The sequence below is a fragment of the Magnolia sinica genome, chromosome 9 (genome assembly GCF_029962835.1).
Source record: "Magnolia sinica isolate HGM2019 chromosome 9, MsV1, whole genome shotgun sequence".
Taxonomy (NCBI): domain Eukaryota; kingdom Viridiplantae; phylum Streptophyta; class Magnoliopsida; order Magnoliales; family Magnoliaceae; genus Magnolia; species Magnolia sinica.
In genome coordinates this window covers 34,818,968-34,835,451 of record NC_080581.1, presented here as the reverse complement: position 1 = coordinate 34,835,451, position 16,484 = coordinate 34,818,968, and positions in this window count along the sequence as shown.

Below are 16,484 nucleotides of genomic sequence, written 5' to 3'. Positions count from 1 at the left end.
ATGAATGGCTAGGATGAAGGATTTTGGGGTGGAAAGTGGGTCACACAACACCCTTTTTCTCTCCTTAGAAAAGCTTGAACGTGCACTCCTTTTGGTTCCTTGGAATTTTGTGAAGAGAAAGAGAGATAGAGAGGGTTGTAAGGAGAGAGAGTGATGGGTGATGGATGTGAGGTGAGTGATGGGTGAGGTGAGAGACTTGTTGACTATTGGGTGAGGTGAGAGACTTGTGGAGAAAGAAAGTATGGGTGCTCTTATACTTGACATGAGGTGATTGATTGATTGATTGATGTGACATGTTGTAGAGATTCTCTTTGGATTGCAAACACGTGGTGTTTTTCATCGAACTAAATGCAGGCCCACATCTCCAGGTCAGGGCATCAAATCGGTATGCAAGACATGGCGTTGAAACTGTGGCAATGATGCAGTCGCAATGATACAAGTCTTGGATTAAGCCGACTCAAATCTATAGGATGTGGCTTAGCGTCGCGTGCAAATGTCGATTATCGGTGGCAGGTTGTTGAAATTCAACGGGAAGGATTACGGGAGTCGACGGAATAGTTCAGACTAGGATACGGGTCTTACACATTTATTTTTTTTACTTATTTAATATAGCATTCGATGGAATAGAGGCTAAATGGATAATTCTTTATCTATGGTTGATGTTTAAATTGAAATTCAAGTATCTTAATATGTTATGGATCTCAAACGTCTCTACTCTAGTTTAGGATGAGAACTTTAAATATATAATTACTATCAATTCTGTACATGGCTTGTTTCGTCACTTCGGATTACTAGATGGTATTTTTTAAGATCCTCGAACTAGTGGCCATTTGTTTAATGGATTAAATGGAATCTTAATATAGATTTATCATCTTGTGGATCATTTGTACTTATGTGGCTTTTGGGTTAATCCCTTTTTATCTTATCGTTGAATGAACTTTTTTCCTATGTGGTTTTGATAGACTATTTTCCTATAACTTGTGATGGTAAGTTCTACTTGTTGAATTATGATTGGCATGGTATTTTTTAAGATCCTCGAACTAGTGGCCATTTGTTTAATGGATTAAATGGAATCTTAATATAGATTTATCATCTTGTGGATCATTTGTGCTTATGTGGCTTTTGGGTTAGCCCCTTTTTATCTTATCCTTGAATGAACTTTTTTCCTATGTGGTTTTGATAGACTATTTTCCTATAACTTGTGATGGTAAGTTCTACTTGTTGAATTATGATTGGCTACTAAGTGAATAGATTACCATTAAACATCCTAGTTGGTGGAGTCTCATGAGGTAGGGATGGTGGTATGGGACACTATGCCTGAGCTGTCGGCCTATGTTGGAGGACGAGCCCCTCATAGTCCTTTGAACTTTCTTAAAATGGTTGTGCTAATTATGCATTCATGGCATACATGAGATAATTGGTGGCTAATTCTGGTTGTTGTAGCATGTATCCTTTGTCGATAGATCCAATTTGTGTGAGTTAGTTACTTTAGCACGTACTTGATGTAGTTTTGTTGGTGATTATCTACTTGCATGTGGGTTTTGCCACACTCGTGGCTTTTGTCCAAAAGCAAGCTGTATGAGCATCCTTAGGATGATGTACATTCATGCATCCATGCATTTAAATAAGATTGCATCATGAATTATTTTGTATGTTATCTTGATTAAAACTATATTTGACTAATGCGATGGTGTGTAATCTTAAGGGAAATTCTCACTGAGCTGGCCACTCATACTTTGAATATACAACCGTACATATGATGCAGGTATATCATTAGATGGTGGAATTTATGAGCTAGACCCTGAAGTTGATCCTGCTATGGAAAGAGAAGGGCATGTTGAGGAGTTTTATCAGGATGTGGTCAATTTTTACGAGCTTAACCAATAGCTTCTTAGTATTCTCCTTTCAATAGTTTTATTTTGACATTCGATACTTTGGGTTTTACCAAGTCCCCAGCTGAGTGGGCTAGTATTTTCTAGTATTTTGTTACTTGATGGCATATCATGATTAATTTTCTCTCCTGTGCTTTTGATGCCTTCTGACTCATATTATACGTGCATTATATTTTCCCATGCTAATGCTCGTGTTTTCGTAAATAGAGTCCTATTCTCGGGTTACAAAAATCGGGGTGTTACATGACCCCAATCTTAGACCCAAAATAACCTTTAACCTCTAAATGATCCTAACTTTAATTGGTAAATCTTATTTAATTATCCATTAGTCTTCGGAGAGCCTAATTGGAATATGATAAGTAAGGTTAAAAGAGGTGTAAAGCTGTTGTAATCTTACATGCCCAAAACAACAATTTCGAGTGGTCTTCGATCCCATTGACAGTCTGTCGATGGGTCTCGTTGGCATCGAAGGACCACATAACTCGATAGAAAAAAATAGTCCAGCAACCCAACAAATATATTTCTGGATTTTCTTGATGGGATTGATAGTGTGCTCATTCCTATCAAAGGACCTTCGATCCCATCGAATGACCTTTTGATCCTATCGACAAAGTTGTTAACCAGCCATTTTATAGTCATTAGAACGCAATTTCTTATAAAAGGGCATTTTAATGGGCTTTTGGTGTAATAAAATCTTAGGATATTCCCCACTCTTATCCCTCATCCCAAGCTTTTAAAGCTATAAGGTCTAAGTAATCTTTCCTGTGATTTATCACTTGAAAGGGGATTCCACCCTTTATTATGAAGATGAGCTTGATCTCCACATTGTTCTAGAGATTAGACTTGAACTAATAGTCAAATCCTTATCTAAACCATCTACAACACACATATAAGTGAATCCCTTATAATTTTAATTATCACATTAGTTATAGGAGATTCCACCATCCTTTCATCACCTAAATCACTGCATTATAACATCACATACAAGGTATTTATTTGTGGATCCAAACTATCAGGATCAATGAACGTGAGAGTAATTGAGGAGTGGATTCAAGCATGGGAGAGCTTTGAGGAAGCAACTGAAGCAAGGCACAACAAATGGGCTCAATCCAACAAGTGTCAAGTATGAATTCATACACTCTTTTCTTGTGTAGGATTGAGTATAATAGTTTGTGACCTAAACTCAAATAGGTTCTGATGTAGGATGTAGGCTCTTGGCTCTTGTGTAGGGTCGGATTTACCATACAGAAGTGCGTACGTGTTAGTCTTCGTGGGAGCCTCTGACAGGAGTAAACATATGTCCTTGGACTAGGACCGAGGTTGTTGGTTAGCCGATAGAAAACTAACTAAGTCTCCGAGGGAGCCCTCAGAGACTTAGACAGGAGTGTACGCTAGCTCCTTGTATAGGGCTATAAAGGTTAGGGGTGAACCTATTGAAAAGCTCCGATAGTGAATAATGCAACATTTGAGGAGAGTGCGTTCACCAAGAGTTGAGTAGAGAACCAGACTACTATACATGTCTGTGTTTGTGATTGTCTTTTGAGCACATTTTTAATTATACTTGTAGATTTAGTTTGTTGAATTATATGTATGTATGATTAGATGAATGCTAGGAGTTGAATAGTTAGCACATCCCAAATACAAATTCCTTATCTAAATTATATATCAGTTGTTTATTGATGTATGCTTTGTAGTCTATGTGATTGGACCCACTTTGGCTTGAAAGGCTTATTGTTAAATTGTCTTATTAGTTTTAATTTGGTAAATTATTTAATTAAGCAATTGTGGATTTAATTGATAAAATTTTAAGTGGTCCTATTTAGGCCCCATAAGACAACCATTTATTCTATAGATCTATCAAGCTTCCGCACGCACCATGGTAGTCTATCCCACACAATTTCACTAGCATGCCCACAAACTACACATATGTACCACGTGGCTGAATTCTAGACTAACACCACCATCCACCTTAATAGCTTCACATGTACCACTTTTTATAATGTATAACCCCCAATATGATTTGATCCCCGTAATTTGGATAATGCTATTACAGAGTAATAGGCACCAACATGCAATTTAGTCTCGGTAATGATTTGGCCCCCCACATGTTACCTGTAATGGCACAAAGATGAACATTTCCATTATAGGTTAGATAATTTGGATGTCGTTATTATGTTATATGCATGCATAAAATGCGGGCCCATCATGAAAAGGGTAATCATGTAATTTTACATAGGTGAATCTTTACTTTTTTACCATCAGCTCCACATCTAATATGGATGCATGATGCATTTTCATTAGGTCATGTTCGGGGGTTACAGGGGGCCTTTAATTAGGGGTTATTGACAATTCCCATCCCTTGCACCCACATATGCAAATGAACCCATGTGTGCTAATATGGCACATGTCCCTTTGTCCATCTTCAAATGCTCCATATATGCCATATGTGTCAATGTGCCAATGTTCACAAGCGCTATTTGTAAAGCTTTTATTAGTTGGTCCCACATGCTCAATGGTTTGGATATGATTACTGGATTCTTTGGACTAAGCATACTCATGGACCTAATATTAGTTGTGATTAGTTTGGTAGTGCACTTGGACTATATTCTGTATGCACAGTGTTTCAAAGAGTCATGAACTCTTGTAGTATGGAGACTCGCAAAGGAGTAGTTGCAATGGGTTAAACTACTCAAACTCTAATTCTTATAAATAAAGTCTGCCTCGTCACTTACACATACAAATAAAATATATTGTCTCATCAAAAGTTTCTAGAAATATGAAAAGTGTGGATGATTAAGAGAAATCTTCATCAATAGCATCAACATGTATGGCTACAAGTATGTGATTATGATTAACTATATATAATTTCCATAATTGATGTATAGTGTGATCCTTTATTCCTTAAATTAAGTTAACAATTAGTATTAAAGCCTATTTATATATCAATCATGGTGGATCTAGTGAGAGATATTTTGGACAAGTCCACTTTAGATAGGTCAATGATTCAAAATCAAATTCTTTGGACCATCTAAAAATGTGAGTATTGGTATCTTTTTATTAAATTTGGCCATTAAGATTAGCAATCTTGAATTTGTTCAGCACTAGATATCAAAGACAATATCGTATCCTGTCTTACTTTACTGAAACATGTCGGCTTATTGTGCTTTCCATTCAAAGCATGAGTTCTAAGACTACATATATGCAAATAATTGATAATTGAAAAGAGCTCAGACAAAGGGAAAGTACGTTTGAATTGAATCATTAAAGGGTAGACTGTGTGGGGCCCACATAGGTTTCAACTGTATCGACCCTCCTTGCATCCGTACGATTGCTGGGGTGGGAGGAACCCCTCTTTCTCTCTCCTTCTTATTTTCACTCTTTTTCTTCTTTGAGTTTGATTAGTTTTTTATTTTGGGTTATTTTCAAAATATTAATTAAATTAATATTTCTAAATATAACAATTAGAATATTGAAAATTTCTAAAAATTTAGAAACTTCTAATATTGGAGGCCCAAATTGGCACGACACAATTCAGTCCATCTATTATGTTCATCATCTATATATAATATGATTGTGTCCAAATCTACTCACAGGTGCATGGATCTGATTGTGTGACCACTTGGGAGTATGAACTCACCCTTGGCTTTCTATGGATGGTCCTGAGTAGCCTCTGGACCACAATATCATTATGTGAGGCCCATGAAACATGTATGCTTTGGCCCACACCTAGCCTTTGTTACACATGCAACTTGTGGGCCATTTTTTGTGCATTTTGAGTCTTTCTTTAGTTGATTTGATCTAGCCATCTTGTTTTACTCATTGAGACTTCAAAATCAGTGGTCATTTGTCCATATCAAAGTTTAGATCATGAAATTATTTGATGATAAAGATTGATCATTCATTAAGTATGCCTTATCTCATGATTTATTGGTCATAATGAGATGAAATTTTGCTTGACATGGATCCTCAATGCACTCTTAGAGATGGTCCTATTAGATTTGACAATGATATCCATATTTGGCAGGATTGATCGTGGCTATTCACATATTATTTTGAACAAATCTAATTCATTTCAGATTTGCTTAGGCTGAATCTTACCACTTGGCCCAATTGGCATGTTCTGAAAACATCCATCGACTTAGATTGGTAAAACAAATACATAAATTATAATTTTGATCAAAATAATCCATGAAAACAAAATTAATCATTATGGAGATACTCAAATTTTAACTTACAATACAATTGAAGCATATGAAAATAAATGGCCAGTTAAATTAAAAAATTGTTGTCCATTTTGAGAAATGATTAATTGTAGCTAAATCACCTTTCATGTTTAGTGAGATTTACTATAATCTCAATGAATTTTCTCATTCTATTTTTTTAAGACCATTCCATCTGTATCAATGAGATTATATCAAATATCACCAAGCATGAAAGTTGATTAATTTAACTGCAATTAAATTATTCCTAATCTCCATTATTTCACATTCTTGTTTTCTATATCAAGTCTTGATTATGCTGAGAACTTTTAGAGCCTTAATCATGCTTCAAAAGTTGATATGAACCATTAATGTGGTAAAAGAAAATGAAAATTCAACAATCTATTTTACTCAAAATACTTCCAATGTATCAATGGTCAATATTAGTTATATCTTGAGCACAATCAAACTCTTTATTAGGATAGAGCAGAATCATCTCTAAGATCTATGTATATGAATAAAGAAGTGAGGCCGAGTTTGAAGAGATCAGGGCTACCTTTGGAATACTCATGAAATCATATATGCATAAGGCCATGAACATATGGAATTTTCGATCTCCAATTTATACATAAATGATGAGTGCTATATGTCTAGTAGGTCACATAAGATACTTACTTCAAGACTGGATTACTAAGTACTTAAGAAACCCTTATATATATATATATATATATATATATAGGGAAAAGGTACTATGCGCTCGAGCTCATGATAACGTCCCATGAGGTCGAGCTGTGTGGGGCCCACCGTGATGCGTGTCGAAAATCTACCCCATCAGTCAGATGTTGCATTCCATCGTGGGCCTAGGTCTCAAAAATCAAGTCAATCTGTGACTTGTGTGGGCCACACCACATATAGAAGTTGAGAGAGGCCGTGCACCATTAAAACATTCATAACATTTTTTGGGCCCACCGAGATATGGTTTGCAAATCCAGCCCATCCATTATGCGTGTCCCACTTGGATGAGGGTTTGACCAAGTTTCAGCAGCATTCAAAACTCAGGTGGGCCCCACCAAGTGCTTTTATATGTTTTTGGCATGTCTTCACATGACTTTAGATGGTATGGCCCACCTGAGTTTCGTATACGGTTGATTTTTGGGATATCACATAATTTAAAGGGGACCCATCAAATGCACGGTGTTGATGGTCGACATGCATCACAGTGGGGCCCACACAGCTCGACCTCATGGGACGTTATCATGAGCTCGAGCGCATAATACCTTTTCCCATACAGACACACACACAAATAAATATTTAAATATACAAACATTATGTGTTTATCATGATATCCCATTTATGTTTTCTAAAAAAAAGAAAGTAAATATATTACATATGGATTTTTTTTTTATATAAAATATTTATATACGTTAGTGGTAAGAGGAGGGGTTTTCTATAGAAAGCCTGGGTTCAAATTTCAATGTTCGTGCACATGCATATGCAACGTGGGTTATAGGGTTGCTTGGGTGCTTTATTAGGCATACTTTGTACTAGGTAAAATTACGTGGATTGTCTACCATGACATATAGAAGATTAGTGGAGCTTAGAATTACAACTAAGTCCTAGAAGGGAGGGTGGGGGAATTGGACCACTTAACATTTTTTTACCTAATTAAACTAATTTATCAAATAAATGAAATTAATGCATAAGGGTCCGATTCTTATAGATTATAAGAGATGTAACAATAAGCAACTATTCTATATGGTAAGATGTGAAATATCAATTGTGTGTACTATGAGTTAATGTCTAGTATACACTTCTAATCATTAATCTATATAAATTAAACCAATTCAATCACAAACAAGAATAGAAATACATCCAAATATGCTAATCACAAACACAATAATGTATAGTGGTTTGACTAATTTCCTACTCTACTCTCGGCAGACGCACTCTCCTCGAGTATACAGGATTTCACTATCTTAAATGTTTGAAATTAAGTTCACCTCTAACATTCACAAGTGTACACTCCCGCTGGAAGCTTACACAAGGACCTACACTCATCTCACCTGTGTTGGTAGACTATGTACACACCTGTGTTAGTGACTGTCCTATACAAGGACCTACACGTACCCTCCCATGTTCGAGGAACACGTTTTCACCCATGTTGGTAGTTCTTGCAGCGACTTAGTTGATTTTCTATTAGTTAACCAATAATCACTATTGTCCCAATCCAAGGACCAATGTTTACTCACACTCGAGGCTCTTAAGGAGACTAACACATATGTACCCCTGCTCGGTGGTGGTCTTACACAAGAACCTATGTACATTCCCATAGGAGACGGTCCTACACAAGGACATATCGAGTTTCGGTCACAAACTCTATACTTAATCGTACATAAGGAAAATAGTATATGGACTTTAAATTGACAACCTTTCTTGTCGGATTGAGGTCCGTTGATGTACCTTGCTTAAGATGCTTGATTGATGCTATCACATGCTTCAACTAGCTTCTTAATTTCCCACATGATTGTTGATGTTGATGCTTCAACTCCTACAATTAATCACCTTAAATTTGATGCTTTAATGAGGTGACCAAGACAATGAGAGGATGGGGTAAAATCTCCTACAACTAATGGTTTTAGTTGATTCCTAGTAAGGATTCGTGCATATGAATATTCTAGAAGGTATAAATAATGATATACCTATAGGCTTAGCGTTTTATCTCTATAAAAATGAGTGAGTTCATGTACATCTTTATAATGGAGCTTGAAATGTTCATTAGAGTAGTTAATCATATGTAAATCTTTGGGTTAGAGTCTAAGAGAGGAGTATTGAGTGGGGAATCACCTAAGATCTATTTTCACAAAAAAAAAAAACCATCAAATTGCCTAAAAATCATATGCCCTTTATAAAGAGAAAGTTTGCAATGGCTAGAAAAATGGGTAGAAAACAACTAGTTTGATCGATCAAACCAATTCGATAAGAAGCAAAAAACTTGCTTGACGTTTTTGGCCACCATCGATTAATCGACTCTGATCAATCGAGCTTTGATCGATCTCTTCTAAGAGTTTGCTATTTTGGGCTATACGCGATTTACAACAGCTTAGAATCTTTATAGCCCATCTAAGCATGTTTTAATGAAGCTCTTAAGGCTAAAGGATGATCAAACAAAGGTCTACCTATTTGGGAACGAACCATTTAGAGGTTAGGTTATTTTAGGTATAACATTATGGTCACCAAGGCACTTCAATTTACATGTTCCTTCACTCCTGGATGCATCATATCTTCATGTGTCTTCGGTCTTCAGCTTCTAAGGGCTCAACTAATACATTAACACACTGAACCACGTGATTGACAAATAGATGCACAAATAAGTACTTTAACACTTAGTACATGCTCATTCTTTTAAGAAGCCCAAAGAGCCCAATCTTTTCAGGACTTTGATTCAAACTAATCTAAGCGATAATGAAATTATGGAGTGAAACTAAGTCTAGTCAAGGGTTTGATCCACTAGCATGTAAGGTTTTAGCCAAGTGTTGTTGGATCTACTGGACACATTTGTGAGACCCGACCCGAGTTCGCATGTGTGCATGTGTGTGTGTGAATATGCATCTCGTTCATTTTGGTCCCGTGGTCCTATCGGTTAAATTTCGATGACCCACGACTTTTGGTTAGCGTTTGTGGTCTTACTCGAGTCTGGTCACATAGAACCAATCCGGATCGACCCAAATTTAGTGCCATAGTGACCGCATCGTCGCCGCGGTTCCATCGCTGTCTCATGCGTAAATCCGATGTGTGCATCAAAAGATGTAGGCCGAGCAATATTTGGACTGTTGATCATGATATGGGACCCACTCGGTGCTTGTGCACGTTCTCCTAGATGGGTGACATCACCCTAGATTCTATCATTACCTATGGCTACTTAGCCTATTACTTATAACCCTAGCCTAGCAATCTCATTATGGATTTTCTTCCCAAGACCATCATTGGATTCTCTACCCCATCTGCTATGATGGGTTCTCTTACCAAAACTCATTATGACCTTTCACCCTCACCATTCCACCTCTACAACTCTTCCATCTCTCTCTCTCTCTCTCTCTCTCTCTCTCTCTCTCTCTCTCTCTCCCTTCATTTTCTCTTATCATCCTTATAAGCTCACCCAAACATCCTACCTTGTTAAAAATTCCAGCCACATTTCTTCCATCTCCCTCCTCATCTAACCCTCCACTTTCCATCTTGACCCTTCATCCATGGTCCTTGAAGCCTAAGGATTTCAATGCATCAAGAACTTTGAAGATCCAAGCAAGGTGGGTGCTCTTAAATCTTCCTTCATCTCATCTTTAGAGACTTGTGGGACCCATCAAGTGATGATGGAGGTCCCCCATGTCTCCATGATTGAGGCCAATGACCTATTTTCTTGCATGCATGATCCATGGATGGGGCCATTCTCCTTGGACCCCATCATTGAAATTTCTTTTAATGCATGTCATGGAGGGGTCATCTAGACCCTAGATTTTAGTGGGAGAAGGTACTCCCACCATATGATTAATTCCTAGTACATGCATGGAGCTAGATCTAGTTTGTATGTGAATTAATGCATGACATGTATTTGTTGTGATGAAGGGAGGGCCTCAATAGTGGCACAGACCCTCCCTTGTGGCTAGATTTTCTTTTTCTTTTTTTTTTTTCCCTCAATCTATCCTTCATTTCTGATGTGTGTGACCCACTTAGGGGCCCTGGAATATCCAAACCATCCAAGCAAGGTGGATGCCCATGGCTGTCCATTCCTTGGACGTTGACACCCTATATGCTCCTATTTGGATGCATGTAATGGGTTTTGTGAAGGGGTTTTTGTCTGAAAGTTTGTGGGGCCTACTGAGGTGGACCACAATATAATCTTATGGGGTATTTCCTCCTTTAAATCAGTGGTTATGATTAGTTATTTCAAGACATACCTTGCTGTCCAGAAAAATTCTGGACTGTTTTTGGATTGCTTTTGGCATAGTCTATGGACTGATTTGGAGGATATTTTACCTCTACTATTTGATTATTTCTGGATGTGTGGGTCCCACCTAGAAGTATGACAAATTTCACCCTCATTCGTCCCTGTTTGATCACCCAAAAGGGTGGGCCAAGGAGGGCGGATAGTCCACATTTTTCTGGACTGTCCAGCCACACTGTTTGCTGGAAAGTCATAAATATCAGCCTGATTTTGAAATGATGGGACACCTTTGTGGACCCCACCTTGATGTATACTTGCATAGGAAGGTTTTTCTTACATTTTTCCAAATTTACATAGACCTGGGCCCACTCAAATGAGGTGTAAAAGTTAGGGACAGCAGCATTGCTGCAGCAGGAAAATAAAAATCTGGACCTTGCTGTTCATGAATTGCAGGAGTTAAATAAAATATTTTTACTTTCCAAAAAATTCTAAATTTTTTCAGAGAGGTGTCCCACATATCTTAGGACCTACCTACAAAATTTCAGGGCCAAGGGATCCCATTTGGGCATCCAAAGGGGTGGGCCAACATATTGGACTGCCAAAAATTTCTATTGTGCAGTCCAACAGCATAGTCCTATAAAAAAAAAATTAAAAACACTTTCTAAGAAGGTGAGCCATATTTCTAGGTCCAAATTGTTTTATACTTGATGAGGGACATTGTGTCCAAATTTTAGAAATTTTGAAGGCCCAGAACCCACCCATTTGGATGACCCAAATTCAGAACAGTTATTTCCAGCAACATTCTACCCTGGACACATTGTAACTCCTGAATTTATTAAAATACTTATGTGTATAAATAAATTATAAAAATTTACAAGGAAGTGTTACACCCATGGTGAGACCCACTGACAAAATTTTAGGACCAATGGACCCTTGTGGACACCGTGGCAAGGGCCGGACTGGCCCACCACATTGGGACGTCTAGGTCAGTCCAATTTTCTGGATAGACTGTTTTGTATAAATTAATTAAAATATTTAGGAATATCTAAAAATTCTAAAATTTTTTGAAAATGTAACCCACCTATGGAAGTATCACCCTAAAGATTTTTAGACCCAATGGATATTCGAGCTGACCGTGGTACGGATGAAAAATTTGTGTCAGTTTTGGGCTAGATACCTAGGCCCGTAGGACTACCCACCATGGGACGCCCCTACCTTGGTCTGTTGTTGGGCCTGTATTCCAGCAGCATAACCCACTTATAATATGTTTTGTGTATCTCCCTCTCATTTGGTGGGACCCACAGTGATGTGTGAACCATCAAAAAATAAATATACTATAAATTAATTAAATTACTAAACTCCAACAACCCAGAAAATGGGTGGGCTGGAATTTGGCAATGAGCCCAATAATTGTTGCCTATAAATGTTGTTTTGGGGCAGTATGGCCCACTATATTTGAGGAAGACTTAAGTCAATTATTTCAATATTTTAATTTTATTTTTGAGCTTAATTAGTGCATGATTAAAGGCCCATTCCAATTGGATTCTTCTTGGGCTAGTCTTCTAGTAATTATGGGCCTTATAGCCTTGGTTGGGCTGGAACTTTTGATAGGCCCGTTGAACCCTTGGATCCTATATTTACCATGCCATTGTGATGGGTTTTATGAGCCAAATACTTAAGTAGTTGGGCCCTTGGTTGTCCACTATAGTAAATCCATACTTGGGCCGAGATGTGAGGCCCAACTTACTTGTGTTAAAAATAAGGATTTCCATATGATTGGGATAATGGGCTGCCCATTAGGCCTACCACAATGAGTGAACCCATAACCCTTATGGTTGGGCCCTAACCTTACTTAAGGGCCCACCAGGTTGCCTATGTATTGGGCTTAATGTATGGCTCACTAGGCCATGCATTGATTGTGCCTTGGACCTTTCTTTACACACATAGCAAGCTACCTTTTGGGACCCAGTTGAGGTTAGATGTCCTCCTTGGTGGCCCTAAGGTAGGTTATAAGGCCCTTATAGGTGGTTTAAGGCCCATCATGGACCTTGTCAGGCCCGTCTACTCCTTGAGGCTTTATGATTCTCCTAGCTTGTGGGTTATCCCAAAGTATTGGGCCCCCACTAGAGGACTTCACTTCTCCTTAGTACCTATCTATGTACCTAGACCTTGTCCCTCCTTAGGACGGAGGAATACATTCTACAGGTAGCACACTTACATCATTATGACCCATATGCATCATTTGTATGAATTGATTGTATTGTATGGTGGTCATTAAAGGATGGAGTTTCTCCCCTTGTACACATTGTGTGCCTGTAGCTAGTGCATGATCTGTGTGTATGACTTATGCATTGGCATAACATTTCATGATGATATCGCCCTTACTTCATTAGGGTCTCACCTGCACTGGGATATTCATGGGTGGCCGTATGAGTGGACACCGAAAATATTACTTGAACATACTGGGTGCATAGGATGCCCATGGGTAAAATTCTCAAAACTTCCATGGTACCAAGGATCTGCTTTAACCCCGTGACCGAGTGGAAACTATGAGCGCACGAGGGCCTTATACCATTAGGCTGCAACTCCCACTGTCGTGTAGTCGGTTGGATAGGGGTGTAGCCTTACTTGCCTTGTGTGAGGAGGCATTACTAGGTTGAGTCTGACCAGCTCGTAAATGGGTCTGCTACCTTCAGGCCTTGTCAGTGATTGGTTGTCCATAGGCGGGTAATGAGATCTCTTACGCTCATTTGACTGTGAGGGGTCTGTAGAGCGGTAGTCATTCAGCAGTGTAATGGACCCCGATGATTTTCTTATGATTAAAAATATACTTGACATATGGTTTGGTTATGAACACCGGCATTACTTGCATTGCATTAGCATTGGTTGTGTAAGCCCCTTCATGCATTGCCTTGGTATGGCTCCCAGTACTCATTGCATGGTATTCATGATAAGCCTTGGTAAGGATAGTGATATTCTCATTAAGCATGTTCCTTCCTCGTACCTCCTGCTATTCTTCTATGCGCCATTGACACACACTTTCACCACCCTCTAAGCTTCTATAAGCTTATGCACGATTGATGCGTGCAGGAGACTCTAGGCAGGCGTCGTAGCAGCAGAGCGTGGAGTAGAGTTGAGCAGTGAGGACACCAGTGTTGCTGATTTATCTCTCTTTTCTTATTACCTTATGTATGTTCTTTTGAAACTGATGCAAACTTGTAAAAGTTCAAATTCTTAGCGAATTTTGTAATGTGTTCCCTTTTTTATTCTCAGATGTACTTGCTGTGATCTTGGGTATGCTCATATTGAAAAATGATTATACTATTATGAAAATCCTCCTTGTAGGATCTCAGGATCGGAACCTGCCTCAGGAGCCGAGAACGGAAGCTGTTGTGGCCAGAACCAGCCATCGGGTTCCTTGTGAGTCTGGTAATCGAGTCTAGGGCGTGACAACATGCCATCAAAACACATGTTGTACATGTGGTGACAATGGGGTTAATTAGGATCTAGGTGGCATATGTTTCCATGTGGCAATAATTTTTTATTATTGTATAATAGTATCTATTCAAAAGAGATAGAACTAACTATCATGATAAAATGGTTGTTGTATGTGAAAGGGTATATTGGATGTCCTAAAGAGGCATAAGAGTATCTCTCTAGGAGGGACACTATGTCACTATAAATGTTATATATTCTAAGCATTATAATCTAGAGAAATAAAAACATTCCTAAATCAAGTTATCCATAACCTTATATTCTCATCTTTACCCTCTTGTACTTATCCTTTCGAAAACATTCATGTGAGGCATATCTATGTTAAAACTTGGAGATTTATTCAATACTTGGAGGTGTAAATTTTCTTATTAAACATTGGACATGAAAGTTCATTGTATTATAAAAATAATTCACTTCATTCTTTTGCATTTGTTGAAAATTTAGAAAAAAGGGCAATAAATTTTCCTTAAAATATTGACTATTCTTAGTCAATACATCAAACCACAAATCTAATATTTTTGTCTTAAAATTTCTTCATTTTTTCAATTTTCTACTTCTCTTTTTGACAATAGACATTTGGGAAGAAACGACAACAATTTATGTTCCAAGGGTGGTGGCTAACTTGATGAGTGGAATTTCTTGATTTTTAGTCTAAGGAATGTTTAAGGTTAGACCCCACTTAGTGAATAACTATCTGAGTTTGGGAGATGATACGATAGAGTTGGAAGAACTAGAATATGGTAGAGCCATCTTCCCATGGACAAGTGTTAGGGTGATTTGTTGATCCTGCTTACCCTATATATACAAATGACTTAATTTTAAAAAATAAAACCCATGAGATAGAAGTGGATTGCCTCAACAGCTACAATATCACTAGAGGCATGACATGACTCAAGCTCCATGGGGCCCACCATGATCTATGTGTTTTATTAATGTCGTACATTCATTTTGTTGGATCATCTTTGTGTTATGGAAAAACACCCGTGCATGATCAATTTAGGAAAGGCCAAAACATAAAACAAAAGGGCCAAATAAAATGCCAAAAAAGGCAAACCAAAATAATAGACAAGAGGCACATGGATTTACATAGTTTGGGGTAGCAACATAGAACTTTCTTCTTCACTAGAAATAAGAGAAATAGAAATACTAGGCTTACCTCTCTCCCTTTTGTATAAAGAATCCGACACTAAGGAATACCCCAAAAGATGAATATAATAGAATACCTATCCTAACCTATGATGTTTCTTATATAAACCACACCGATGGAGAGAACATCCAAAAATATATGGAAACATGCTTCACCTCACGTACATATGCACATTTAAAAAAATCAAGGGAGAGGGATGTCTCCAGGAGATAAGGGACGTTCCTTGCTGACTTAATATTCTCCCACTTGAGGATTAGTTTATCTAATAGTACAAAAGACACTCACAATAACATTTTCCCAAACATCACTAATTTCTACGTAACAACAAGCCCAAGGGAAGTCCTGCACCAAACAAGCTTCTCCTTTGCAATAGACTTCGTCAGCATATCTGCTACATTGTCATTGGTGTGAATTTTCTGTAATGAGATCAGACTGTCTTCCACAATGATGAACGAAGTGATATTGAACATCGATGTACTTGGTCTGGTTATGAAGTACCAGATTCTTGGCCAAGTGTAATATGCTTTGACTTTCACAATGAATCACTATCACATTCTACTTGAATTTCAATTATTCTAGTAATCTCTTCAACCAAAAAGCTTCTTTACATACTTGTATAACTAACACGTACTCTGCTTCTATAGTAGAGAAGGCTACCATTGATTATAATCTAGACATCCAACTAACTGCACTACAGGTAAAAGAGAACATAACCTGTGGTAGATCTTCTTTTATCATAATCTCATGTATAATCGGCATCCACAAAGCTTAACTAACTTTAAAATTTGGCTGTTATAACAAATATTAGTCTC